The sequence below is a fragment of the Stigmatopora argus genome, chromosome 16 (genome assembly GCF_051989625.1).
Source record: "Stigmatopora argus isolate UIUO_Sarg chromosome 16, RoL_Sarg_1.0, whole genome shotgun sequence".
NCBI lineage: Eukaryota > Metazoa > Chordata > Actinopteri > Syngnathiformes > Syngnathidae > Stigmatopora > Stigmatopora argus.
The window spans coordinates 10,500-36,830 of record NC_135402.1 but is presented as its reverse complement, the minus strand read 5'-3'; the positions used below and the strand labels follow the sequence as shown (position 1 = coordinate 36,830).

Below are 26,331 nucleotides of genomic sequence, written 5' to 3'. Positions count from 1 at the left end.
ATCTTTTTATCTCCTCTATTTAGAACTAAATGACCATATCGGCCACATTGTCTTGCGTTATGGCGTTTGGTCTTTGTTAGCTTGCAGTTTCGTGGATGTCAAGTCTAATTTGTATGCAAGTAAGCCTTTGTATAAACTTCAATTCAGTCATCATTTTTTAGCGACAAATATGGCGTATATGCGAGAAAATACGGTACTTCTTCTTCACCTCACTTTATCGTTCCTTTTTTTAGAGCGCACGTAGTCTAGGCCAATTCAGTCAAGCCAAAACTTAAATGCAGTACATTTTCTAAAAAAAATGTTTTTTTTTTTTTTTAAAAGCACCCTGCATACTTCCATCTTCCACACTTGGCACATACCTTAGTGTTCCAAACAGATTTGTATTAGTAAATGAGGCTACGGGGAATTGAAGGCTGCCAATAGCACTGCTGGAGTCACAGCTGTTCAAATAAAGAAGGGGGGGGGGGGGGGCTGCAGTGTAGATACTCACTCCGATTACACATTGGTGGTATTGTAATTACAGCTCTCAACCAAGATTAAGTAGTTGCCTCCTGAAACCAACCTAATATAGGGGCTAGAAAGGACGACGCAACTGCAATTAGCGGTGAATTTGAAAGCAAGGTTCGGTCGGAGCGGCCAAGAGTGGCGTCATCCGCCGCGGGCAATTGGAGCATCTTGGGGTCTAGTCCGAGATTCCGGCGGTGCCCCAAATCAAACGCTGCCAGCGAATGTGCCACTGCTATCCCCCGAGTGAATGTGCAATGACACTTTATCCTGGTCTGAGGAAAAAAAAAGGTACTATGTTTCCTGAGTCACAAGCTCCCCCGGTATCGCTTGGCCCCCTGGCATTGCTCCGCACCCCCCTATTTGAGAAGCACTGCTCTACGGTGACGGGTGAGCTCGAGGCAAGCGGGGCGTCAACAGAAAGAGGGGTGAGTGACAAAGCCACGTGTCCCATCAGAAGGCACCTGGCAGAGGAAATTACCTGGGGTGGAAGCGGGGTGGCAGGGGCTTGGTGTATCGGTCCGCAGCTTTGAGCCAAAAACTCAATTAAGTGATCTGACAAAGTGTTCCGTCTCCTTCTGTCTCGATTACGTTGTGGCATGGTGCAGTGTTTGTCCTCCACGTACAAGTGCAGCTGAGGCCCAGAGCAGCGCAGGTCTTGATAACAAGGTTAAATTGAATTTTCTTGTGACCGGTCTTGACTCTTATTATGACTCGAAGATAGCCTTCCGTGCTGATTGCTGCTGTCGCAGTGATTTAGTTTTATTTGATTTGATTTCATCTCATTTTTGTATTTTATTTTTTTGCATTCGTTTGTTTCATTAATGTTGGAAATGAGCGGGCTTGTTAATGTTCTGTTATTCTTTTGTTCTCACTAGCAAACTTCTTTGCGAACCACTGTTTGATAGAGTGCACGGTTTGGAACATAAACTGCATCTGGATTTCACATAAGCATCGCTCTGGAAATTGACTTGAACCTGCAAGTGAAACATTTTTATTCATGTTTATCCGCCCAAGGGTAGCAACACTAGAGCTCTGTCGTCAACCTGTATCAGCATGACACATGCGGATCTGCTGGGACTTGTGGACATTGTGAGCCTGAAGAAGAGTATCGTCGCTGGATCCAAAGAGACAATTGCTGTTTCCCAAGTGTTCGTTCGACGTACAGAACAGTATGGCAGATCCTGCTGCCATTCTCTCATTTATAATTCAGGTTATTAATATTGCTCCCAGCCAACTCTGGGAAACTTGACGAGAAGTGTAATGGACTTCTCTTTTAAGCGTGACTCCGGTTGCAAAGAATTCCGAGCAAACAGAGTAACAACCACCGTATGATTTAGATCAGGGGTCTCGAACTCAATTTACCTGGGGGCCGCTAGAGGCCGAGTCGGGTGAGACTGGGCCGCATCAGGATTTCCACAAGAAAAGCACTGATAAAACATTCAGTTCTATGCTGAGAGCAGCGGAGGAGTGTGCGCGCCGAGCGGAGTGATCGGCCTCACGGCTTCTCCTCCGCCCAGCTGATTGGAGGAATGAATGAGTGAGTGAGCGAGGCACTGGACAGCCCGGCCAATGTCCCGCCCTCCAGAGCCGTATACCTCACCGTGATTGGTTCATTCAGCTCCGAACCAAAGTTCCCTCTAATTTTTTGTTGGTCTGAGCAGAAAGACAACCTCCCTGAGCGCACTGAGTACCAGTGTGAGCGACATCATCGGTCCTCGGATGATTCGCCTAAAGACGTTTCGCCGACGGACGTTTGACAGACGGGCAGGTCGCCGAATGGACGTTCACCGAACGTTCATTCGGCCGAACGGAGGTTTCGCCGAAACGGGATTCGAACGCTCGCCCCGCCGGATCGTGTGTGTACAAGTTTTTCAACCTCGGCCCGCGGGCCATATACGGCCCGTTAGGATTTTTAATCCGGCCCGCCGCCGGTGTTGTCCAAATTATAGTAAAAATCAATGTTCGTCTACCATCAATGGCAGTCCGGGAATAAGCACTCTTGGGCAGGCAGATGTAGCAGAACCGAGCCGTAAAATGACAGCAATCGGGTCAAATCCATCCTAAAACAGCATTTAATGATTAAATACAAATACTGGATGATATCGCGATGGAGGCAAAAAAACGTCTATAGACGTCCATTCGCCAAACGGCTCAAAATGCTCTCAAATTCGGTCAAATCCAGCTGAAAACAGCGTTTAATGATTAAATACAAATACTAGTATTTGTATTTAATCATTAAACTAACAAATACTAGTACGACCTGTCCGTCTGTCAAACGTCCGTCGGCGAAACGTCTTTAGGCGAATCATCCGGTCACGACATCATCATTGCTCGCTATCGGCACACCAGTATCACACCTGCCACAAGCAGGTGCATGTCAATGTTCCCTCTAATTTTTCATGTAAAACATGCTGTAAAACAAGAAAAACATGAGTGGACAGAGCTACTGCCACTGGCTGCCACTTAAACGGCGCCATCATGGGGAAAGGGGTAAAAAAAAAAAAAAAAAAAAAAAAAAAAAAAAAAAAAAAAAAAATATCGATCTTTCATATTAAGACGGGGGCCGCAAATTATCGTCCCGCGGGCCGCAGTTGGCCCGCGGGCCGCAAGTTTGAGACCCCTGATTTAGATAGAGCTCCGTTTGTCAAATGTTCTGAAGGACGGGCTGAATTTTCAATAGGAAAAACGACACCTAACCTGAACCAACTTTATGTTAAAGACAGTAGCCCGACGCATTTAAGCAATGAAAATGGCAAATTTCCTGGACCTTTAAAAATGGACAAAATGATATTTCGCATGTACACCACTATCAGGGCGGCTACTTTATGACATCAGTCGGACCCACACTGATAGTGGTCTGACGAAATGCAAGAGTATGGCATTTCATGAACATTATTATTATGTTGAAACAAAAGCCCTTTATTCATTAGATGATATGCTTTAAGAAAGTCCAAGGAATTACAGGGCCTCAACACAAATAGGACCAGGCTCAGCGATGCATGAGGGAAAACAAACGTCCCGGCTTCAACCACTTAACGGTCACGAGAGCTAGACTAAATGTCAACCTGACCTCATTTGAAAAGCGCTATGGTAATGGGAGGGTGCGTGAATGGGATTCATTCTTTAGTCTGCCGCCGCCGCTGCTGCAGCAGTGAGATTGAACGTCATAATCGTCAAAGTCCAATACTAGAGGTCAATAAATAGCTTTCAAAATGTCATACAAGCTCAGTTCCGGAACGGATTAAGCTCGTATCTCGAGGTACCACTGTACATGGAATCATTGAGAATCACCAAATCAAATCATTAAGACAGAAAAGCAGCAAAAACACAGAACGAGCAAGAGTGGACGGAGCTACTGCCGCCGCCGGCTGCCACTTGAACGGCGCCATCTTGGATGCGGTAGCTAAAACGGATACAGACTCAAAAAGACGTTGTAAAGTTGGACAAAAACTGGAACCACACACAGGAAGTCTTCCACAAGATGGGGAACTTCTGCAGACTGGGACCGAGGTAGAGAATATGCAGAGTCACTCTTCCAAGCTTATCCGCACAGTTCCTCAATAGTCTGCAGTTGAAGAAAACAGCAGCAGGGCAGAACTCCTCGACTCCGCTTCCGGCCTGGTAAGCGCCGACAGCTCTTCCATCTTGTCTGAAAAGCTCCAGTATTTGTATTTAATCAGTAATGCTGCTAGGAAGTGGATTTTACCCGTTGAAGGCGCTACGAGAAAAAGCACGGACCGCCACTGGAAATCAATATTGTTTGTTGAATGGCCTGCTCAAAAGCCTTATCTGCATAAGAAGGTCCATTCTTTTGTCAAATGTACTTTTTGTCCACAATGTGGGGGAATTAGTGTTGTCAACCTAGGACCCGGCCGGGAAGGCATGACCAATTGAGCAAAAATAAGATGGTGTGCTGGTGGGGTCAAGTGTGGGCGCACGCGCATCTGTGCCACTAATAAATGTTGTACAACCCCTCCCAGCTCATTGGCGAGACTGTAGCCATGTAGGCGTTGAACTGTCAAAAGAAGACAGGTGAGCAAAAGAGACAGCTCCCTTGAAACTTCACTTACGCACGCACGTGCTGTATACAATTTAGATCTCATTATACTTGCATAATGACAATGACAACGCACTCGTAACCGAACAAACACATTTAAATTAACTTGGATTAATATATAAAGACACACTCAAACATACGTTTAATGTAACTTTACACAAAACTGAATTCTAATTTTGTTTTGCATTTTTATACCTTCTGGCCGGGTTAGCTGTTTGCCACGCCTCCCCCCCTCACGTTCGCTATCGATGGGCTGTATGCTGTTGTATTCCCTTCAAAATATTCCGAAAATGATGCACACAAATGTCCTCACAATAGGATAACGCACGACCACTTGCCAACGAGAAGTAGTCTTGAATGAGCGATCGTGGAAGCTATCAGGCTAAGGAAGGAATAACACTGAAAAAAATGCTACAGCTCAGCCTACCCACGTATTGATTGTGGGTAATGAAGTTTTATTCTGAGAAAGGGTACCATTGGGTATCGGTGTTGTGTGCACGAGTATACTTCATTACCCAGAAAGCCCTCTTTTTGCCCGCGCATGCGCGTTGTGCGTTTTCTGGTCCATGAGTAGGAGAAACTCGTGTGAAGAAACCGTTCATTGCTCATAGATATCTGTTACAAACGAAAGAGATGCGGCAAAAAAGACAGTGCGCTACAATGATAAACAGCCTCATGTCATGGCCACCTGGCTTTCTCGCATCTCGAAATTTTTCTCGTATCTATAGCTAATTATTTGCTCAAAATTTTCCTCGTATCTATAGCTAATTATTTGCTCAAAATTTTCCTCGTATCTCGAGCATCTCGTAGGTAGAGCTGCTCGTATGTAGAGGTACCACTGTAAAAGCATTCAATTGGATCTGGTCCACCACATTTTCTCCAAGTTTGCGAGCCTTTTGTAACGGAGGCAACCTCTCGTGCGGCTGGAGCTTTCCCATTTTAGCAGCAGATGGACAGTCACAGACGCACTGACGCTTGGCTTTGGAAAGGGCAACCTTTAAGGATCACCAGACGCAGCATTTGCAACCACACTCGCAATGCATCCCAAAGGCTCACGGGTACACACGCACACGCGCACTTGTACTCACATTCCATTAGGCTTCCGACGTTCGATAATGTTCAATTTGAATTCAGCTACAAGGTAAATTGTATTGAAGGGTACAAAACACTGTCACAGAAATTGACTACAACAAAACTGTATTGGTTTATAAACTGCAATGGACTATTGGTGTCCACATCGTACGATCTTTGTTCTTGTTTTGAGAAAGTTCAAATTCCTGCTTTTGCCTTCAAATGTTTGGGGTTATGAAACTCACATTGTTGTATGCAACTAAAACAAAAACAACAACAACATCACTGAAAGCATTGACGCTCACAGAATATTTTTGCGGCGCCTACAGAGGAGAGCGATCGTCTCTGCAAACTCTCCATCTAATCCTCAAGGTGTTAAAGCTTGATGGAAGTGCCTGCTGAATAAATGGCACATGACAGCTTGCCTGGGGTTTGCCAAATGACGCTTTAAAGACAAGCACATGTAGTAAAGGTTGGGACATAAACTCCATATGTTACCTGAATTAATTGATGTGGAAAAAAAGAATCACAATAAATCAAACCCTCAGGAAGACGTACGCTTGGTCATTCCACAGCGCCAAAAGTCAAGAAGCATTTGCATATACCATCGGTGTCAGATTCAATACCCGACACTGGCCCTCCACTTTCCATGCCATTGCAGGTCAGCCAGCCAGCCAGCCAGCCAGCCCCAATTTTCCCTCCTTGGGCGTGGCAACAGCCGTCCATCAAAGAATATGTGCGTACATGAATGAATGTCAGCAATACGTAGCGTGCTTTGTTTATGGTGCTGCGGAAGTCTATTAATAAAGTACACTGCTTTGCCTGTGTCGTTTGCTATATTGCAACTTGGCAGATTCGGGTGGATTGAGACAGAAACATTTACAAGGGAAGGAAGCGTTACCGAGAGTGGCCAACCATGTGTGACTCATTGAAAAAGAGGCCAACAATTCATGTCAAAGGCCATTTTCCGTGACCGGACGTTTCGTCGAAAGTCGTTTGGTCGACCGGACGTTTGGTCGACCGGACGTTTGGTCGACCGGACGTTTGGTCGACCGGACGTTTGGTAGAACGGACGTTTGGTCGCCGGGTTCGCTCGCTGTCAAATTATGACAGAGAGTTTACTGTTGATATTTTGATATTAGATATTTAGATATTAAACTCTCTCTCTCTCTCTCTCTCTCTCATGATTATAGTTTTGAGAGCTGGTTTCAACAGTAACAACCCGGCGACCGAAGGTCAGTTCTACCAAACATCCGTTCTACCAAACGTCTGGTCGACCAAACGTCCGGGGACCAAACGTCTTTCAACAAAACGTCCGAGTACCGCCATTTTCGGCTTGACTATTCATTAGATAAAATATAAACAAAGGAGTTGTTAGATACTCTAATTCAATGTTTTAGTAGACTGTGGGAAATTGAGAGTGTGATCTTTTTGTGTTCGATTAAAAATATAGCACTCTGCAAGATATAACTGTTATTATTTTAAACACTGTATATAGAGAATGTCTGCAGTGCCCAACAACGTACGCCTGTGAGCACTGTTTTTTTGGCTTTTCAGGCATGGCTCATCCAATTTGGGAGCCATTTGCAAAGAAAAGATAGAAACTCTTGAATATCTCACAGGTGAGTCTACAAATGACATTTGTTTGGGTATTATGTATTTCCCGTTGCGCACTAGCACGCGCGCACTGCACACGGAGTGTTGTTTGTGTTTTCTAGCGTAAATGAAGAACTGAAACTCGCCGTCTTCATTCGCAGCATCCTTGAAAGACTAAGACGTCATCTTTTGTCAGCAAGTCTTCTAGAAGTGCGTGCTTTGTAGCGCATGAAGACAAACACAACGGTTTGGCAAAGGGACAGCTGCAAGCAAGGATAATGCCAGTCCAGATTGGAATCTCTGGAAAATGCATGTCCTCTCTCCCTGAGCATGACATTTCTCCAAGTTGCAGGTGCCTTTTCGAGATACTACTGTCAGAGAAGAATGAACAACAATGAAATCAACTATTGACTCAGGAAGGCCAAAGCCCGCGATCGGGTCCTCACTCTGCAAAGTGGCAGACGGAGATGGTACCGACTAGCCCAGGGGTGGCCAACTCCGGTCCCCGAGTGCCGCCACCCGCTCTGTTTTTTTACATCTCCCTCCTCTACCACACCTAATCAAATGATCAACTCATCAGCAAGCTGTCCGGAAGCTCCATAGCGATCCCGATCATTTGATTCAGGTGTGTTGGTGGAGATGGGAGATATGGAAAACAGACCAGAGACCGGATAGCGGCTCTCGAGGACTCCAGTAGGCCAACCCTTGGACTAGCCGGTCATCCACCGAACCATTCCTCAATAGAAAGCCACAAACACTTTTTTTTTTCTTTTGTTTTTGGATGTCGGACAAATACAGCCCTATCCAAAATGGTGCTGTGCTTTGGCTTTTCTAATACCTCATGCATACTGTTACGCATCAGGGTAAGATGTGGCTTTGCATTCCGATTTGGCTAAGGTTCTGTCCTTAAGCCATCCACGGCACGGCGTGAAAGTCTAAAAGAGCCCGAGGTGGAAGAGCGCAGCATTTGGAACGCCAAGAGCACTGTTTTGTCCTCGAGACCTTAGAAAAGGCGGGGGGTGGCAAAGTCACGGAAGATTTATGGGACGATGTTCACTGCTCTTTAAGAGGATGCATACGGGAGTGTGCTTCATGATTTATTACTTCATGACATTGTGGAAATCAAAATGGATTTTAGAAACTGCTCAAGTCTTAAATCCAGATCTGCAGGAACATGATTTATGGACGTGATGGTAGAAGCACAGTGAGTTCCTCTGTGTTTTGCAAGCATGTGTGAAAGTGCATTTTGGCCCCATTAAACGCGCTCATGTTATGTACACTTAGTGTCACGCGTCGTTGCCCCTTTGTTTTGCATGAATGTAGATTCATTTACATGATCCATTTTGCAAATGCTGCATTATGCAAAACACAATACAGTCCCAGTTACTGTAGGTCCATTTTACCCCGCAAAAATGACAAAAACAGCAAAATCAACATATGCTCTGTGCAGCTCTATGCGCGTGTGTGTGCGCGCGTTTGTGCGTGCGTGTGTGTGTGCGTGCGTGCGTGTGTGTGTGTGCGTGCGTGCGTGTGTGTGTGTGTGTGTGTGCGCGTGCACGGGCGTGCGTGTGTGTGTGTGCGCGTGCACGGGCGTGCGTGTGTTTCTTCTTTTTTTTACTGGGAAGTCATTCGTTGAAATATTCAGAATATCTGTAAAAGAGGCATCCCCATTTTTATTTGGCAAATAGCGAAACATTTTTGTGCCGCTAGTCCTCCAGTAGAAACTGGTTTGTTCAGTGGAGGGCCGGCACGCTACCAATATGCGAAACTACAAGCAGATTTGCAGGACATGGGACATACATCGATGGAGCCTTTTATCATTCAAAGGGTCTGGGAAGAATTGCAGAATTGCATCAGCACGAAGCTGTCCGTCCCCGCCGGTGAGTGGTTAGCACAGTTCTCAGATCATCAGGCCGTCCATCCCCGGTGGCCGCCGGGCGGGCTTCCTGCGTGGAGTTTGCATGTTCTTCCTGTTCTTGCCTGCGTTTTCCCTGCCACTTTGACAATCCAACTCAAACCAATTTGTGGAGACTGGCTAAGCTTGCTATTTTGGGCTTTCGCGTTGTGTGCAAAGTGAATACTATAAATTTGTACTTGAAATTTTCCATGTTACTGGTATTGCTTGCTCTGCCTTTATACTCAGATGAACTTTGTTTAAAACCTCCGGGGACCAGCATGCCTTCATGTACCAAATGTTCATGGGTGATCTGCTGCCAAATAATCTGCTCGGATTTGATCCTTCCTTTCTCCAACTTTCCGCGCTCGGCAGTAAAGAATTCCACGAGGCACGTGGCGAAAAGAACGTATCGATCGGGATTGAGCGCAGGTGACACGGAGCAAGCGACGCCAAGGCTTTTGTACGGGTGTCTTGAGGCTCTAATTCCTGTGGCTATGCTAGCGGTTGATATGCGACACCATTGGCAGCAGAGGTGACCGTGTCCGATGCTCTGCCAAGTGTGACCCACCTTCCCTAGGAGGTGCTGCTGAGGAGATGGGAGGCAGAGGGTGTGAGGACAGAGCCTCCCCCTGCGGCTTCCCCCTTGGGTTTCTGCACATTGAACTGTAACTCGCACTGGTATACTATCGTCGTCATTTGCCGATCACTTGTGAAGGGGTTAGGCAACACTTTATTTTTTGTATCATCCATATAGTCTGGTAGACGCTTTCAAAACCGCACACCAATATTGTGTCAGCAAAAGCACCGTCGCAGAACTAAACCATATGTAAATGTGTGTGTGTGCGTGTGTGTCTCTCGTAGTCATTTCACGTGTGTTGGAGCATTTAGACATCGGCAGCTGTCCACTCCGCTCCGCGTCCCTCAAGACTTTAAAAGACCTGACGCTGTAGCACCCAGACACGGAAACCTTTGTTCCCCTGCTGGGCTTCTCTCTTGCTCAAAGTAAGAAGAATCAAAGTAAAAGCAGACTACGGATTTCACAGTTCAAAGGTGACTGAAAATGCTCCGGCCACGGCTTCGATGTGAGCGGGCTCATGTTCACCGTTCCATAACCGCCAACGACTCATGTAATTGAAGCCGTATAACTAATCTTTTGGATCCCTCCGTGGCGGATGATCATTTCCCAGAGTTGAACCTGAAGACCTTAGAAATGGTGAAGATTACAGAAGGTGACCTGCGGCTCATTTTCCAAAAGGGGGAGCGGCAGTCCGTTACATCTGTTCAGTCGAGGTTCTCCCTAATTTGACAAAAGAGATGAGATATGGACGGAAATTGAATATAATTGCAGGGATCATTTTGCCAACGGCAATGTTCAGTGAAGGTAGGTGAAGGACTAAGATCTGCCCCTCAAAAAAAGTTTTCCGGCCAGGTCTGTGGTCCCGGGATTGTCTAAAACGGAGATTCGGTTACCTTTTGGAGAGATGCGCTCGCAAAACAGGCTCCAAACAAGGCCTCTTTTTATTCATTTATTTTTCATTATACTTCATTTATTTTAATCATTCTCAAATGGATTAGGTACTAGGAGAGCTAAGCCAATCAGACTGCAAAGACAAAAGGTGTGAGAGAGCCTTTCTCAATCGTTGATGAATACTTGTTTGCAGTCATGTCTTTTCTCTGTTATTCGAAGAAGAAGAAAAGCTTTGAGGCCTGTTTTTTTTTTCCTCTTTTTCCCTTGCATACAGTCAATTTTAATTCGATTGCCAGAATTTTTGTAGTCCTAATGAAGATATCCCAGCCATTTTAAATCAGTGTTCCACAGGGTTCAATCTTCCTCCCTCTCATAATTAAGTCAGTATATGAGGCGTAACAACTGAACTCTCCGGAAATAAACCTGAATTCCTTCACCATCTGGTCGTCTCCTGCACTCCACGCTGCGTGCCCGCACCGAAACTGTTGCATGGATTGTCCTTCCGGCTTGGCGCATACAATTAATTAGGTACGTTATTATTATGTATCTGGCAAAGCGTCATTGAAATCATGATTAAATATCACGCTGACATTAACTGCTCGCGTGAGGCAAATCATATCTATTTGCTCCCCTCAGAATATCCAATCCCCAAAGTGAAACTGATGCAGTCTTAACCTTTTGATGGCTGTCATTATGAATGCATTCGATTGAAAACAAAGAGGGGGGGGAGAAAAAAAGCAGTGCTCGAGAGCGCTAATGGAGCAAGCGTTTGGATGCTTCTGAATTGAAACATGCCTGATGAAGTTGAAGGCCTACAACAGTGGTTGTTAACCTGGGTTGGATCGAAAGAATCCTAGGGGTTCCATGTGTCGTTCTCAGGGGTTCGGTGGAGCCTCTGCCACGTGCGGAGGTCAAGACACATCGACTCATCATGTCTATACACGATAACATGTCCTGGCTGTAGATGATCACATGACATTCATTGGCCAATCAGCGCGCAGCGAGAAATGTATATATCTTGAATTTGAAAAACAAAAAACAAATCCCAATTTATTTTACACTAAAGTAGAGTTCGGTGAATGCGCATATGAAACGGGAGGTGTTCGGTAGCTCCAACAAGGTTAAGAACCACTGGCATGGAAGCACAAGAGCGATAGTTTCCAATTTGCCACAGTCACAGGCAAGGTGGCTAGCTCATTTAGCCCCTCATCGCTCTGAGACAATGTGAATCTGGCCCAAGCGTAAACTGGAACCTCTCTCAATTTGCACAGATGCTCGTGGCTTATTGCTTGCTTTTACCCATCCCGGGAGTAAAGCACTGCGGCCTTTTTATTAACATGTAATCACTCACTCACAGCGCAACCCCTTAAAAAAATGTCTTCCTTTTTGAGTGTGCCGACGTGAAATGATTTACGTACTTCCAGTGAGTGTACTTCATTGGTTTCCAATTGCGTAGTTACAGCATAGTCAATAAATTGAATAGAATTCAATCGAATGCTTTTATGGTGGCTTTTTTTCATTTTTTCATTGTCATTATGATATTAGTTGTTTATTATTTGTTATTATTGCTTTGTACTTTGTGCTTTGCTTTGTTGTACTGTCTAACTTATAACTATGCCTTTTCTTGCTCCTGTCACAATGAAATTTCCCGAATACGGGATGAATAAAGTTATCCAATCCAATCCAATGATCAATAAAGCAGTTTCTTAAAAGAGACTACTGTCTTTAAGCGCACGGCAGTGTTCTGCTCGCCGTGCTCGTCTTCAGGTGGTGGTAATTGAACAATAGCTGAGTTTTCCACACCAGACGATGCTTTACTGCAGGTGATTCTCCCAGGCAGAAGGGCCAGCTGACTGGTCAGCACGGGCCCTTACAGTTCTGCAATCAAGGTTATGTCCCAGGCTTGTAGCCTTCCTGTGTTTACCTTCTTTCCTTTCCCAATGCTTGTGTGAGATTTCTTCAGGTTCTTTCAACACCCGAAAAACATGCTCGCTCAGTTGATTGGAAAGTGCCAAATCTCTATCATTTTTCTCACCAAGTTGTGCGTCAGAATTTGAGGAGCATTCATCGGTGAAGACAAGTTACCTACACTTGAGTTTCAAACTTTTCAGGTGTTGCAAAATGATGCTCGTCTCAAACTCCATGTTGAAACTCATCCCGTCTGTCTATTCTTCAACTCCTTGCCGGCGATACGTTGGCCTGGTAACCCGATGCCTTTGGATAGCAATGTAGTGTATCATTTTAAATGATACTCCGAGTACATGATTGAATAACAGCCCTCTATCAAACTTAAAGTCCAGTGACAATATTGACCAGTCATTTCAAATGCTTAACCACCGCTATCTGGGTTAAAGGCAGGACCATATTCTTTAGCCTAAGTTTCAGCCTTCAGAAATCCCTGCGATAGGAGGCAGTGTATGCCAAATCCATATTTATAAGCAACAGTCAAGGCGACATTCTTTGCCCTTAGCCAGCAATCTAGCGCAGTAAATTGAATTCTGCCCCACAGCTCTCTCTGACAGAATGCTGAATAAGTGAGCGGGTTGGTTCTTTAGAGAAATGCATGACTGGTGACCCGCATACACATTAGAATCATTATACAATATGTTAAATGGTAAACTCTCGTGGCATTTTCCAGACAGAAACAAGGGCAAGATTTTTTTTCCAGACAAAGACATTTGAGTTCTTGGCAGCAGAAAGGCACGGTGAAAAATGGATGTTATCGAAGAAATGCTGATGAATGAGTTTTTCAACATATGTTACAGACAGACAAACAGACACACACACATCTCTGTCTGTCTGTCTGTCTCTCTCTCTCTCTCTCTCTCTCTCTCTCTCTCTCTCTCTCCAGAGCGTTACAGTAATTGCATTCAAAACAGAAGAGTGGCGAAGCAGTGGAGACTTCCGTGTGTTTGTAGAGCTTTTAAACCCTCAAAAATACTCACAACAGTCATAAAAGCACCATACAGCTCATAATTTCAAAATGAAAAAAAGTAGCTCCATTAAAAAACACACTTCACTCCAAAAGTACAATATTATGTGAATCCCCCTGAATGTTTTTTTATGTGATACTGTAACTGTAAATCAAGTTTTTTTTTTCATAATTTCAAGACAAGGTGTGTCAATCCTAGCAGTACACATATTCAAAATTATGCAATTTAACTGATTAAATTTGGAGAAATTTGAAATTAAAGTTGCCAAATGGGTACTTTGTAATGGTTGCACTTCCCATATTTGTGGTACTGTAAATAAAGACATTTTCATAGTTCCCAGGCAAGGGGGGTCAGGTTTAGGGTTTGAGTCAGTGTATTGCCTTGAGTGATGGTCCGGTGTGCCGCGGGAGATGACACTTTCTTAACCTACATAATGCCTAATTGAAGTACGGCAATGTTGATGTTGAGCTGGTGCTGTGTCAACCAGGGTATGGACGGACACAAAGGAGAAAAAGGCGACTGCCGACTGGATGACAACTTGGTCAGTGGAGCGCACTTGGAGCCCACATCATGACATCTTGATATTAGGCGTCTTTGTTTTCTTTCCCATCAGGTTCAAATGATTTCCCAGCCAGGGCCCCCTGGGCCCCCTGGCCCACCAGGAGCTCCAGGGTTAGCTGGAGCCACTGTGAGTGACCCTCGCAATTCCGATGAAGTGGGGATTTGCGTCAAACCTAAATAAAAGCGGACAGAAAGACGTTCATTTGCAAATCACGTGAACTCTCCAACCTTCATTGACAATAATAGGCCCCAAATCCATTTCAATTACAGTGGTACCTCGACATACGATATTAATCCGTTCCGGGACTGAGATCGTACGTCGAGCTTTTCGTAACTCGAGCGGACGTTTCCCATTGAAATGAACTAAAAACAAATTAATTTGTTCCAACCCTCTGAAAAAAAACACAAAAACAGGATATTGGATTCGAATTTTTTTCCTTCTAATTTGCCATCAATTAACAAAGTAACACATAACTAGTGGTTTAATAGTAATAACATGTTTAATAGAAGTAAAATTAGACGAATTTCGAAGGGGGAAGAGAGAGAGAGACGGACAGAGAGAGGGGTGGGGGCGTTAATTCCTTCCAACCCTCTGAAAAAAACACCAAAAACAGGATATTGGATTGGAAAAAGTTTTATTTCTTCTAATTCGCCATTTATTAACACATAACTAGTGTTTTAATAGTAATAAAATGTGTTCAATAGAAGTAAAGTTAGACGCATTTCGAAGGGGGAAGGGAGAGAGAGACGGACAGAGAGAAGGGTGGGGGCGTTAATTCGTTCCAACCCTCTGAAAAAACATAAAAAATAGGATATTGGATTGGAAAAAAATGTTTTATTTCTTGTAATTCGCCATCTATTAACAAAGTAACACATAACTAGTGGTTTTATAGTAATAACATGTTTAATAGAAGTAAAATTAGACGAGTTTCGAAGGGGGAAGAGAGAGAGACGGACAGAGAGAGGGGTGGGGGCGTTAATTCGTTCCTACCCTCTGAAACCCCCCCACCAAAAACAGGATATTGGATTGGAAAACATGTTTTATTTATTCTAATTCGCCATCTATTAACACATAACTAGTGGTTTAATAGTAATAAAATGTGTTTAATAGAACTAAAGTTAGACGTATTTCGAAGGGGGAAGGGAGAGAGAGACGGACAGAGAGAAGGGTGGGGGCGTTAATTCGTTCCAACCCTCTGAAAAAACATAAAAAATAGGATATTGGATTGGGAAAAAATGTTTTATTTCTTGTAATTCGCCATCTATTAACAAAGTAACACATAACTAGTGGTTTTATAGTAATAACATGTTTAATAGAAGTAAAATTAGACGAGTTTCGAAGGGGGAAGAGAGAGAGACGGACAGAGAGAGGGGTGGGGGCGTTAATTCGTTCCTACCCTCTGAAACCCCCCCACCAAAAACAGGATATTGGATTGGAAAACATGTTTTATTTATTCTAATTCGCCATCTATTAACACATAACTAGTGGTTTAATAGTAATAAAATGTGTTTAATAGAACTAAAGTTAGACGTATTTCGAAGGGGGAAGGGAGAGAGAGACGGACAGAGAGAAGGGTGGGGGCGTTAATTCGTTCCAACCCTCTGAAAAAACACAAAAAAATAGGATATTGGATTGGAAAAAATGTTTTATTTCTTCTAATTCGCCATCTATTAACAAAGTAACACATAACTAGTGGTTTTATAGTAATAACATGTTTAATAGAAGTAAAATTAGACGAATTTCGAAGGGGGAAGAGACAGAGACGGACAGAGAGAGGGGTGGGGGCGTTAATTCGTTCCTACCCTCTGAAAAAAAACCCACCAAAAACAGGATATTGGATTTGAAAACATGTTTTATTTCTTCTAATTCGCCATCTATTAACACATAACTAGTGGTTTAATAGTAATAAAATGTGTTTAATAGAAGTAAAGTTAGACGTATTTCGAAGGGGGAAGGGAGAGAGACGGACAGAGAGAGGGGTGGGGGCGTTAATTCCTTCCAACCCGCTGAAAAACAAAACAAAACAGGATATTGGATTGGAAAACATGTTTATTTCTTCTAATTCGCCATCTATTAACACATAATTAGTGGTTTAATAGTAATAAAATGTGTTTAATACATACCTGTCAACTTATACGTTTTTCCCGTATTGTATACGTTTTTTGATCATTTCAAATTGTGTACGCCGTATAACAACTTTTGTACGGGATTTTTTTTAAGTACGTTTTACACCCTGCATTTGATCTTGACACACGGGGAAATAATCAGAACAGTGAGATGTTGTTGTTACTTCAATCCAACTTTTACTGTAATCAATTAACACAAAACCCATAACATACAATTAAACCCATATATATACATTATCAACACGTTAGAACCCAAAACATAATGTACAATTACACCTATATATATATATATATATATATATATATATATATATATATATATATATAAATATATATATTAGCAACACTTTAGAACCCAAAACACAATGCACACACACACTCGTTCAACCCACGGTCATAACTTGTTATATCTTTTCCTTTTACAACTTCTAGTAGTCCTACTATTATTCAACAGGGCAAACAATGCAATATCAATAATATAACATCCTTTCTATGACCGTTATAGACACTCAACGATAATGGTGGCCGAAAGTAGCATGCTAAATGCTATTCCATGTGCGTGACCCGAGATTCGCACATTCACGCCCGTAATTCAAAAGTAAATAAACATTGATAACCATTATCTCTTTTCTCACATGCTAAACAGTGTATATTACAAACCCCAAACTCAACCAGCCTTTACAACAAACAGCATACCTTGACACACAGGGGGAAATAATCAGAACAGTGAGATGTTGTTGTTACTTCAATCCAACTTTTACTGTAATGATTCAACACATCTCCCGTGCCTCAAGCTATTTGCTAAGACATCAATAATCGAATACCGATCTTCTTTAACATGCCCCACACTTGCCATGTGGATCCAAGGATCAACAATCGAACACCGATACCCCCATTCAATCCAAACTCGTTATACCTTCTTTACATGCAATCGTTAATAAATCAAACAATCTAGCATGTCACATATACATTCCACACTTATCTTGAGACCCATAATTCCTTCTTCCTAGCTGTCCAAGAAACCTGGAAGAGCTCAAAACCTAAGTACTAAATCAAGTTAATTAAAAGACGAGCAAGCTTTAAAAAAATCCTTATATGAAAATTCCTTTGTATCTGATCCCCCCCCCCCCCCCCCCATATTCAAATTAATGCCCACTTTGGTCTGCGAGAGAGAGAGAGAGAGAGAGAGAGAGAGAGAGAGAGAGAGAGTTAACAAAACGTCTTTTTAATTTTATTTTTTATTTTTACCGCGATGTTGAAGTGTGTTACTGTCAACACAATTTTTGAACTCTTCAATTTATAAACAAGCAACCAAAATGTACGGATCGTATTTAAAGTCTGATACCTTTGTGGTGCACGTCATCAAAATTGAGAATATATAGATGAAAAATAACTCATTAAATGGTATCGCTAAACATCGTAATTATACTTGTTTAAGAGGGGCAATGTTGTGATACTATTTGCACGTTAAATTTAAGATAAAGCCCCTACGGCGTACAACTGTGAACCTGTCTCAAATCTGGCGAGAAATTAAACAACCGCATAAAAGTATTTTTATTTTGAAAAACGGAGGATTTTTAAGGTGAACGCAATAAGCTTCCGTAACTTCCTTTTCCCCTACGACTGCGGCGCATGTACAACACAAAGATAAAAATAGCCAACTTTAGAGTTATTATGAATGGAATGTACTCACGTTCTTTCACTGACGCACATCCAAATTCTTGCGACATACATGCGTCACGTGAGTGAGTGGACTCGACGCAGCTTTTCGTCGTCACTCTCGCTCCCATCGTGGCTTTCGCGAGTGACGTAGGGCCTACGTCACTCGCGAAAGCCACGATGGGAGCGAGAGTGACGACGAAAAGCTGCGTCGAGTCCACTCACTCACTCACTCACTCACGTGAAGCATGTATGTCGCAAGAATTTGGATGTGCGTCAGTGAAAGAACGTGAGTACATTCCATTCATAATAACTCTAAAGTTGGCTATTTTTATCTTTGTGTTGTACATGCGCCGCAGTTGCAATGTTGCCCTAGTCATGGCTGTAGTAGTTAGTGTATTGACGACATGGTCTCCATGTCTGGTCAGCGTTTGGCTTTGAAGTATGGTCATTTTCTCCTTGTATTTAATTTTTCTCTCTCTTTTTTGCGTTTTGTGGGACGTTCATTCGGCTTTAGCAGCATTTTAACCTGAAACTTTTTTATAGGCGTGATTGACGTCGAATTAAATGTTAGCATTCCGGACGTCCGCGTGAGACTTAAGTATTGTTCAAAGTGGCGACAATTAAAAAAAAAAGTTAATTCGTTCCAACCCTCTGAAAAAACACCAAAAACAGGATATTGTATTGAAAAAAAATGTTTTTAATTCGCCATCTATCAACAAAGAAACACATAACTAGTGGTTTAATATTACTAAAATGTCTTTAATAGTACTAAAATTATACGGATTTCGAAGGGGGAAGAGATAGAGAGACGGACAGAGAGAGGGGGGAGTTAATTCTTTCCCACTCTCTGAAAAAACACCAAAAACAGGATATTGGATTGGAAAAATAAGTTTTATTTCTTCTAATTCGCCATCTATTAACAAAGTAACACATAACTAGTGTTTTAATAGTGATAACATGTGTTTAATAGAAGTAAAATTGGGCGGTGTTGTGTGCACAAGTATACTTCATTACCCAGAAAGCCCTCTTTTTGCCCGCGCATGCGCGTTGTGCGTTTCCTTGTCGAACAAAGGCAAGCCGCCACGTGGGGGACGCCATTTTACAAGTCGAACGCCGTCTCAAGCAGTCGCAGAATGTAAGTGTCTTGTAATTGATTGTTTTTCTCCGTTTTGGCGTATTCTTGCACGCTTATTTGGCGATAGTATTTTGCTGAAACTAGTTTATTATAACTATTCATTGTGACCCTTCGTCGAAATTGTTGAAATAAATGTTAACGTTCCAAACCCCGTAAGACTCAAGTTTTGTTCGAAGTGGCGACTATTGGCTCGTTTATTTACTTATATTAGACGTTTTAAAGAAATTCCGTTTTGTTTGGTTGGTCTTTTTCCTTGTGGTATTGGGTACAACTTTTTGCGACTATGGTCAGTGTCACTTGTAATTTTTTTCAAAGTAAAAACTACCGCAGCTCAAATAGTTATGGAAAAAAGCTGTTAAGTCTACAGGTGCTTCGGCAGTCCCTTAATCAACCTCACGTGTGGACCCCATCTTTGAATTCGTCTCAAGCTGTCGTCTAATGCAAATTCATGTGTTCAAAGTGGCGAATATTATGTTTTATTCACTCATATTAGACGTAGGTGTCCTTTTAAAGAAATTTCGTTTGGTTGCTGTTTTTCCTTGTCGTGGTATTAGGTGCTGTTATGAATTATTTATTATAAAAAGTAACTTAAAAGTTTGAGCCATATTTGAAATCTCTTACTGAAGTTTAGTGCCTGTTACTATCTGATCATGGGGTTGGTAGGGTTAGGATAGGCGATAAGTCCTTCTTCACAGCAGTCCGCAATAAATAATTGGTAGAAAATTATTGCAGTATATTTATTGCCATTGGCCATTTAGGCTAAGGTCATATGGTCTCTTGCTGCCACCTTGTGGCTATTTAGGCACAGGTCCCTTGTCGTGGTATTGGGTGCAACTTTTTGTGACAATGCTCACTGTGAACATTTGAATTTGAAATATTTTTGGAGGGTTTATTTAATTCTTGTTGATAAAGGTTTAAAGAGAATGACATTGTTAACTTTAATTTGTAAGATTTTCAAATGTTGGTGTGCCTTGTAATTTTTTCAAAGTAAAAAGTACCGCAGCGCTAAATAGGATGGTAAACACGGTTTGTTTACAGGTTCTTCTACCGACCCTTGATCACGTCACCTATGGGTCCAACTGACGACGTGTGACGACATGCACTCCCAGAATGCATCACATATCAAAGAATGCATAATGTATCCCAGAATGCAACGTGTGGATGCCATCGTTGAAGTCGTCAAAAGTAAGTTACTTCTTGTACTATGAAGACACCCGAATAATCGTATGCCTACGATTATTTTTTCAACTCAAATTTTCGCATGCCTACGATTCTTATTCGGGTGCCTACGATTATTAATTTTTGCCTCAATTAAGTCCGTGCAGCAGCAACATTGTTCAATGTCATTAACTTTCTACGTGTAAAGCACACGTGCTGTTTTTACTAACGTACTAGTACTAGTAAGAACGTGCAATTGCCACTGGTAGTGTTGCAATATACATAATTACAATGTCATACCTGTCAACCTGGGCCAATTCCTCCCCGTATTAATGATTGGAATTCCCCGTATTAAGCAATAGAAAACCGTACAAATGCAACGCGGCACATATTTACTCACATAGGGTGCACGTGAAAGTGTTATGGTCGTGCCGCGTTGTCGTGACGCGACCGTGAATGTATTCGGACCCAAGCGCTATGACTCATAGCTGCTTAAATAACGAAACAGGAAATGATTTAATCATTTCCTGTTTCGTGTGAAAGGGGAATGCGTGTGCGCATAGTATGTAATCGATCATCATGACTTTAATTTGTAGCTAATTGTGGAATTTAAACATATTATTTTGTTTCATGCTACTAGTAAACTGTTGATTAAAATAATAATGATTGTCCTTGTTATGATTTTATAATAAATATTCCATCATAGCTTTAATTCTATGCATCGAATCTGTTTAGACACTAATTATCTCGTGCCTACTAATATTCATTATTTTTGAAATTTTCCACTGCCTACTATTATTCCGGTGCCTACTATTATTAATTCATTTGGAATTTTCCACTCCCTACTATTATTCCAGTGCCTACTATTATTCGGGTCTTCATAGTAATTTATTAGTGTTAGGGTAAGGGTTAACCCTCGTGTGGTTCCCTTGCGGCCATTTTGGCTAAGCTCGTGTGTTCCACTTGTGGCCCTCTTGTTGCCATTCTGGCTCAACTCCTGGCAATTTTGGTTCAGCTTGTGTGGTCCCTTTGCCGCCATTTTGGCTCAGTTCGTGTGGTCACCTTTCTTCCCCCTTGTGGCCATTTTGGCTCTGTTTGTGTGATCCCCTTGCGGCCACTTTGGCTCAAATCGTGGTCACCTTATTTCCCCCTTGTGGCAATTTTGGCTCAGTTTGTGTGGTCACCTTGCTTCCCTTTGCGGCCATTTTGGCTCAGTTCATGTGCTCACATTTTTCCCCCTTGTGGCCATTTTGGCTTAGCTCGTGTGGTCCCCTTGTGGCCATTTTGGCTCAGTTTGTGTGGTCACCTTATTTCCCTCTTGTGGCCATTTTGGCTCAACTCGTGTGGTCCCCTTGTAGCCATTTTGGCTCAGCTCGTGTGGTCCCCTTGTGGCCATTTTGGCTCCGCTCGTATAGTTCCCTTGTGGCAATTTTGGCTCCGCTCTTGTGGTCCCCTTTCTACCCCCTTGTGGCCATTTTGGCTAGGCTCGTGTGGTCTTGCGGCCATTTTGGCTCAGCTCGAATGGTTTCCTTGCGGGCATTTTGGCTCAAGTCGTATGGTTTCCTTGCGGCCATTTTGGCTCAAGTCGTATGGTTTCCTTGCGGCCATTTTGGCTCAAGTCGTATGGTTCCCTTGCGGCCATTTTGGCTCAAGTCGTATGGCCCCCTTGTGGCCATTTTGGCTCAGCGAGTGTGGTCCCGCTGTGGCCATTTTGCCTCAGTTCGTGTGGTTACCTTATTTCCCTCTTGTGGCCATTTTGGCTCAATTATAGAGTTCCTTTGTGGCCATTTTAGCTCAGCTTTTGTGGTCCCCTTGCTGTCCCTTTCTGGCCACTTTGGCTCAGTTCGTGTGGTCACCTTGCTTCCCTCTTGTGGCCATTTTGGCCCTGCTCTTGTGGTCCCTTTGTGGCCATTTTGTCTCAACTCATGTGGTCCATTTGTGGCCATTTTAGCTCAGTGCTTGGTCCCTTTGTAGCCATTTTTGCTCAGCGCTTGGTCCCTTTGTGGCCATTTTGGCTAGGCTCGTGTGGTCTTGTGGCCATTTTGGCTCAGCTCGTACGTATGGTTTCCTTGCGGCCATTTTGGCTCAACTCATACGGTTTTCTTGCGGCCATTATGGCTAGGCTTGTGTGGTCTTGTGGCCATTTTGGCTAGGCTTGTGTGGTCTTGTGGCCATTTTGGCTCAGCTCGTATGGTTTCCTTGCGGGCATTTTGGCTCAAGTCGTATGGTTTCCTTGCGGCCATTTTGGCTCAATTCGTATGGTTTCTTTGCGGCCATTTTGGCTCAAGTCGTATGGTTCCCTTGCGGGCATTTTGGCACAGCTCGTGTGGTCCCCTTGTGGCCATTTGGCCCAGCTTGTATGGGTCCCTTGCGGCCAATTTGGCATCCCAGAATGCATCACATATCCCAGAATGCATTGCGTATCCCAGAATCCAACGTGTGGACGCCATCTTTCAAGTTGTCAAAAGTAAAGTTCTTCTAATTGATTAATGTTTTGTCCCTGCTGCCCCCTTGTGGCCATTTTGGCTCAGCTCGTATGGTCCCTTTGCTGCCCCCATGTGGCCATTTTGACTCCGCTCGTGTGGTCCCCTTCCCCCTTGTGGCCATTTTGGCTCAACTCATATGGTTCTTTGCGGCCATTTTGGCTCAGCTCGTGTGGTCCCTTTGCTGCCCCCTTGTTGCCATTATGGCTCAGCTTCTGGCCATTTTGGCAAAGCTCGTGTGGTCCCCTTGCTGCCCGCATGTTGTCATTTTGGCTCAGCTCGTGTGGTCCCCTTGCTGCTCTCTTCTGGCCACTTTGGCTCATTTCGTGTGGTCACCTTGCTTCCCTCTTGTGGCCATTTTGGCTCAGCTCATATGGTCCATTTGTGGCCATTTTTTCTCAGCTCATGTGGTCCCTTTGTGGCCATTTTGGCTCAGCTCGTGTCGTCCCCTGGCTGCCCCGTTGTGGTCATTTTGGCTTAGCTCATGTGGTCACCTCGCCACCCCCTTGTGGCCATTTTGGCCCAGCTTGTGTGGTATGCTGCCCCCTTGTGGCCATTCTGGCTCAGTTTGTGTGGCCCCCTTGCTGTCCCCCTTGTGGCCTTTTTGGCTCAGCTTCTGGCCATTTTTGCTCAGCTGGTGTGGTCCCCTTGTCAGTGTGAACATTAGAAATATTTTTTGCAGGGTTTATTTGATTCTTGTTGATAAATGTTAAATGAGAATGACAAATTGTTAATTTTAATTTATAAGATGTTCAAATGTTGGTGTGTCTTGTAATTTTTTAAAAGTAAAAAGTACTGCAGCCCTAAATAGTAGGTTACAGGATATTCTACCGACCCTTAATCACGTCACCTACGGGTCTAACTCGTCCAATTGACGACATGCGTGCAATAGAAGAATGCATCAGGTATCACAGAATGCAAAGTGTGGATGCCATCTCTTAAGTCGGCAAAACTAAGTTACTTCGTGTAATTGATTAATGTTAGGGTAAGGATAAGGGTTTAGGGTCCTACGGGGTTAGGGTGTTATTTCTGTCCCATTGCACATCTAGAAATTTGAAGGTAAAATTGGCCATTGAACTCAAAATCGTCAGAGGGTAAGGTAAGATTTAAGATTTGTTAACTGATCGTGCTTCCCGGGGTAATGTTTTGAATGTGTTTTTGATGCCCAAAAGTAATCCTGAGATGATACTGTGCCTTGTAATTATTCAAAGTAAAAAGTACCTCAGCTTAAAACCGTATGGTAAACATGAGGTTTGTTTACAGGTTCTGGCCCCTTAATCACGTCAACTACGGGTCCAACTTGTCCAATTGATGACATGCGTGCAATCCCAGAATGCATCACGTATCCCAGAATGCATCACGTACCTCAGAATGCATCACATAGCCAAGAATGCCTCACGAATCCCAGAATGCAACGTGTGGACACCATCTTTGAGGTCGTCAAAAGTAAGTTACTTCTTGTTATTGGGGGCTAGGGCTAGGGCTAGAGGGTTAGAAGGTTAGGGGGTTAGGGGGTTTTAGGGTTGGGGTTGGGGTTAGGGGTTAGGGTTAGGGTTAAGGGTTAGGGTTAGGGTTAGGGTTAAGGGTTAGGGTTAAGGGGTTAGGGTTAGGGTTAGGGTTAGGGTTAGGGTTAGGGTTAGGGTTAGGGTTAGGGTTAGGGTTAGGGTTAGGGTTAGGGTTAGGGTTAGGGTTAGGGTTAGGGTTAGGGTTAGGGTTAGGGTTAGGGTTAGGGTTAGGGTTAGGGTTAGGGTTAGGGTTAGGGTTAGGGTTAGGGTTAGGGTTAGGGTTAGGGTTAGGGTTAGGGGTTAGGGGTTAGGGGTTAGGGGTTAGGGGTTAGGGTTAGGGTTAGGGTTAGGGTTAGGGTTAGGGGTTAGGGTTAGGGTTAGGGTTAGGGGTTAGGGTTAGGGTTAGGGTTAGGGTTAGGGTTAGGGTTAGGGTTAGGGTTAGGGTTAGGGTTAGGGTTAGGGTTAGGGTTAGGGTTAGGGTTAGGGTTAGGGTTAGGGTTAGGGTTAGGGTTAGGGTTAGGGTTAGGGTTAGGGTTAGGGTTAGGGTTAGGGTTAGGGTTAGGGTTAGGGTTAGGGTTAGGGTTAGGGTTAGGGTTAGGGTTAGGGTTAGGGTTAGGGTTAGGGTTAGGGTTAGGGTTAGGGTTAGGGTTAGGGTTAGGGTTAGGGTTAGGGTTAGGGTTAGGGTTAGGGTTAGGGTTAGGGTTAGGGTTAGGGTTAGGGTTAGGGTTAGGGTTAGGGTTAGGGTTAGGGTTAGGGTTAGGGTTAGGGTTAGGGTTAGGGTTAGGGTTAGGGTTAGGGTTAGGGTTAGGGTTAGGGTTAGGGTTAGGGTTAGGGTTAGGGTTAGGGTTAGGGTTAGGGTTAGGGTTAGGGTTAGGGTTAGGGTTAGGGTTAGGGTTAGGGTTAGGGTTAGGGTTAGGGTTAGGGTTAGGGTTAGGGTTAGGGTTAGGGTTAGGGTTAGGGTTAGGGTTAGGGTTAGGGTTAGGGTTAGGGTTAGGGTTAGGGTTAGGGTTAGGGTTAGGGTTAGGGTTAGGGTTAGGGTTAGGGTTAGGGTTAGGGTTAGGGTTAGGGTTAGGGTTAGGGTTAGGGTTAGGGTTAGGGTTAGGGTTAGGGTTAGGGTTAGGGTTAGGGTTAGGGTTAGGGTTAGGGTTAGGGTTAGGGTTAGGGTTAGGGTTAGGGTTAGGGTTAGGGTTAGGGTTAGGGTTAGGGTTAGGGTTAGGGTTAGGGTTAGGGTTAGGGTTAGGGTTAGGGTTAGGGTTAGGGTTAGGGTTAGGGTTAGGGTTAGGGTTAGGGTTAGGGTTAGGGTTAGGGTTAGGGTTAGGGTTAGGGTTAGGGTTAGGGTTAGGGTTAGGGTTAGGGTTAGGGTTAGGGTTAGGGTTAGGGTTAGGGTTAGGGTTAGGGTTAGGGTTAGGGTTAGGGTTAGGGTTAGGGTTAGGGTTAGGGTTAGGGTTAGGGTTAGGGTTAGGGTTAGGGTTAGGGTTAGGGTTAGGGTTAGGGTTAGGGTTAGGGTTAGGGTTAGGGTTAGGGTTAGGGTTAGGGTTAGGGTTAGGGTTAGGGTTAGGGTTAGGGTTAGGGTTAGGGTTAGGGTTAGGGTTAGGGTTAGGGTTAGGGTTAGGGTTAGGGTTAGGGTTAGGGTTAGGGTTAGGGTTAGGGTTAGGGTTAGGGTTAGGGTTAGGGTTAGGGTTAGGGTTAGGGTTAGGGTTAGGGTTAGGGTTAGGGTTAGGGTTAGGGTTAGGGTTAGGGTTAGGGTTAGGGTTAGGGTTAGGGTTAGGGTTAGGGTTAGGGTTAGGGTTAGGGTTAGGGTTAGGGTTAGGGTTAGGGTTAGGGTTAGGGTTAGGGTTAGGGTTAGGGTTAGGGTTAGGGTTAGGGTTAGGGTTAGGGTTAGGGTTAGGGTTAGGGTTAGGGTTAGGGTTAGGGTTAGGGTTAGGGTTAGGGTTAGGGTTAGGGTTAGGGTTAGGGTTAGGGTTAGGGTTAGGGTTAGGGTTAGGGTTAGGGTTAGGGTTAGGGTTAGGGTTAGGGTTAGGGTTAGGGTTAGGGTTAGGGTTAGGGTTAGGGTTAGGGTTAGGGTTAGGGTTAGGGTTAGGGTTAGGGTTAGGGTTAGGGTTAGGGTTAGGGTTAGGGTTAGGGTTAGGGTTAGGGTTAGGGTTAGGGTTAGGGTTAGGGTTAGGGTTAGG

The 26,331-nt window shown here is 43.9% G+C and overlaps 2 long non-coding RNA genes across 3 annotated transcripts; one reads left to right on the top strand and one right to left on the bottom strand.

The window, feature by feature from the left end:
* Positions 1-12,240: 12,240 nt before the first annotated feature.
* On the bottom strand, positions 12,241-18,019 carry LOC144091382 (uncharacterized). The gene is made up of 2 exons (XR_013305670.1): positions 17,911-18,019; positions 12,241-14,263 (listed from the first exon to the last, which is right to left on the bottom strand). It is a non-coding gene; the product is annotated as an uncharacterized LOC144091382 (long non-coding RNA).
* Positions 18,020-18,047: 28 nt separating this feature from the next.
* On the top strand, positions 18,048-24,130 carry LOC144090436 (uncharacterized). Of its 2 annotated transcripts, none has more exons than XR_013305399.1 (3): positions 18,048-18,165; positions 20,053-20,199; positions 23,919-24,130. It is a non-coding gene; the product is annotated as an uncharacterized LOC144090436 (long non-coding RNA). The 2 variants fall into 2 exon arrangements; XR_013305400.1 differs by lacking the exon at positions 18,048-18,165 and adding an exon at positions 18,866-19,014.
* The last annotated feature ends 2,201 nt before the right edge of the window (positions 24,131-26,331 follow it).